The sequence below is a fragment of the Athene noctua genome, unplaced genomic scaffold (assembly GCF_965140245.1).
Source record: "Athene noctua unplaced genomic scaffold, bAthNoc1.hap1.1 HAP1_HAP1_scaffold_154, whole genome shotgun sequence".
Classification (NCBI taxonomy): Eukaryota; Metazoa; Chordata; class Aves; order Strigiformes; family Strigidae; genus Athene; species Athene noctua.
Window position 1 is genome coordinate 282,501 of NW_027437626.1, and position 3,340 is coordinate 285,840.

The following is a 3,340-nucleotide window of genomic DNA, read 5'->3' on the forward strand; positions in this document are numbered from 1 at the left end:
ACCCGCCCCCGAGGCCGGCCCGGGCTGCGGATCGCGGGCGATCGCAGCCGGCAGGCACGCGCCCACCACCCAACGGAAGGGAAGGGGCGGGGGGGGAGACGACCGAGCGCTCGCTCTTCCCCCCCCCTCCCCACTGCCGCGGGAGCACCGGACGTGCTAGAGGAGACAGCGACCCGCCGAGGCGGGCGCGACCCCGCGGACCGAGGCCCCTGCCGGGGCGGCTCGCTCTGCAGCAGGCGGAAGGGCGGCACGGAGAGCCCTACACGGCGGCGGCGCCAGCGCCGGAGGGGGACGCCCCCCTGCCGCCTGCGGCACGCCTCCAGGCCCGCCCGGGCAGACGCGGCCCGGACACGCTTTTCTTCCCTCGCTTTGGCCCGGTTTCTTTCGCGGCTCGACCGCCCTCGCCGCCCAGCGCTGCTTGCGGCCGGCACCCACGGGCACCCGGACCGAGGTCGGCACCGGCGCCTCGGCGTGGTTTAGGACACCTGGTGGCTCGCGGGGCCACGCGGCTGTCACACAGCCTGGTTCGGTAAGGAAGGCCCAGGAAACCCCCCCCCGCGCCGAGCGGCAGCAGGACAGGGTGAGGTGACACGGGGGAGGCACGCGCCTCGCCGCCGTCGCCACGGCCCCCTTCTCGCTCGGGGGGGGGAAGAGACTAGGACGATACCTCGCTCACAGCGGGGAAGCGAATTGGAAAGGAGACCGCCCTGCCTGAACACCGGACGCCACCGCGGCTCCCTATTACGGGGAGTACAGCAGAGCCGGCCCGCCGGGGGCCCTTTCCGACGCGACCCCAAGTGCCTCATCGATCAGCGAAGGCCACAACGGCCACGGGTCCTGGGACAGCGACAGCCACCGCGCGCCTGCCCTCGGCCACCCGCAAGCGGGCGGGCGGACGACGCGGGGCTCTGCGTGCGAGCGAGCAGGGGCGACATCCGTGACAGGTGCTCCGGCGGCTTCAACACCGGCAGAGCCGGCTCGCCGCGAAGCCTGTCCGACGTGCCCGAGGCCAGCCTCAGTAGGCTACGCCTCCGTACCGGTACCAGTCGAGGGGGTGGGGGACCGGGTGCGCGGGATGTGCCCCGCCACCGCCGCCACCCACCCGCCACGCACAAGGATTCCCTTCAGCCGACTCGGCTGGACCGGGGTAAAGCCGCGACAGGCTCGACTCCGCCGGTCTTCCAGCGTTCAAGTGCCGGCGGCCGCCGCCGGCCACCGGCCTTTGCCCAACAAACGCAGGGAACAGGTTACCCCGGAGGGAAAAAGCCAGGTGTGGAACAGCTCAGGCGGGGGGCCGGGGGAAAGCCGCTGAAGGCTCAGGACACCCCGCCGGCCATCTGCATCCGGCTGCCGGACACCACCACCGGCCAAAAACAAAAAAACGTGCTGTACCCGCATCGCGGGCTCCGGCTTAGGGCCAGAGAGCAAAGGAACCGAGGCGCCGACCAACCTCGCTCACAGCACCGTGCAGACCTCCCCTTCACTGAGCCCGGCTGGTACAAACCAGGGACGCCAGGAGCAGACCGGACACCGCAGGCCGCCCCACGTATGGCATCTGCACCAGGAAAAAAAGAAAGCGGAAAAGAGGACCGAGGCGCCGCCGCCTCGCCTTACCATCATCCGGCTTCTCAGGGGACCAGAGTGGTGGGGGGGGGGGGTAGCCGCTGAAGGCTCGAGACACCCCACCACGGCCATCTGCACCCGGCTGCCAGCCAACACCGGCGGCCAAAAACGTACCGTGCTGTGCCCATGTCACGGGCTCCGGCTTAGGGCCGAGAGAGCAAAGGACCCGAGGAGTCGACTAGCCTTCGCTCACAGCACCGTGCAGACCTCCCTTCACCGAGCCCGGCCGGTAGAAACCAGGGACGCCGAGAGCCGGCCGGACACCACAGGCCGCCCCGCACGTATGGCATACGATACCGGCAACGAAAGGAGTAAACCAAGAACCAGGGAGGCGCCGCCGCCTCTCGCCTTACCATCGTCGGGCTCTCGGGGGGCCGGGGGGGGGGCCACCCACCGGTGGCTCGAGACACACCCCCCCCGGGCCGTCTGCATCCAGCTGCCGGCCACCGCGACCAGCCAAAACCGTGGCGTGCCCATGCCACGGGCTCCGGCTTAAGGCCGGCAAACAAAGGGAGCAGGTGCCGCCGCCGCCACCTCTCCTCCCATCCCCAAGGCCCCCTCAAGGAGCTGGGCAACAGCCCCCGACGGGCTGGAACCGTACGGAGCACCGCTGTGTCAACACACATACCGGCGCTCCCCCCCTCCGCCATCATCGGGCTCTCGGGGGACCGGGGGGGGACGGGGGTAACCACCCACGGTAGTCTCACAGCTCGGCTCCCCCCCCCCAGTATCCAGCGTTCAAGTGCCGCCAGCCGCCTCCGGCCACCGGTCTTCGGCCTCTCCCGTGCACCTCTGCCCGTCCTTTTCTCACCACTCGGCAGCGACCGCCCCAACGCCGCCCGGCTTCGTGCCGTTCGGCATCTCTCTGGGTGCTCTCGGTTCCGTGCACGCTCGCCTGACAGAGCACCGGCTTGAGAACCGTGCCCAATTCCCCGGGGGAAACCACCGTCTGCGGCCGCCCAGCATTCCACTTGGCCGGCTAAGCCGCGTGCCCTCGCTCGGTGGCGCTTGTCTGGAGCAGAGACGCCTCGTGCCCCTATATAAGGAGAATATGGGTCCGCGCCGGAAAGGGGCGCTTAAAGGCAGTGTCTGCCTGCCAGCGGGGGAGGCGCTGCAGAGACGCCGCCTCTTACGATGACCTAACTGGAGGCAGCGCGAAACAGCGACCCCTTGGAGGAACTGCCGGAGCCAACAGGTCTGCCCGCGCTCTAAGTCCCGACGGAGCCGGGTAGACCTGGCAGCCCTTTCTACGGACGCTGAGCCGGCCGCCGGCAACGTGGAGCCGGGTACACCTAGCGGCCACCGCCGGTCGCCTCGGAGGTGGGTAGACCTGACGGCCGCCTCACGCCCCGGAGGCGGGTAGACCTGACGGCCGCCTCACGCCCCGGAAGCGGGTAGACCTGACGGCCGCCACACGCCCCGGAGGCGGGTAGACCTGACGGCCGCCACACGCCGCGGAGGCGGGTAGACCTGACGGCCGCCACACGCCCCGGAGGCGGGTAGACCTGACGGCCGCCTCACGCCCCGGAAGCGGGTAGACCTGACGGCCGCCTCACGCCCCGGAGGCGGGTAGACCTGACGGCCGCCTCACGCCCCGGAAGCGGGTAGACCTGACGGCCGCCTCACGCCCCGGAGGCGGGTAGACCTGACGGCCGCCACACGCCGCGGAGGCGGGTAGACCTGACGGCCGCCACACGCCCCGGAGGCGGGTAGACCT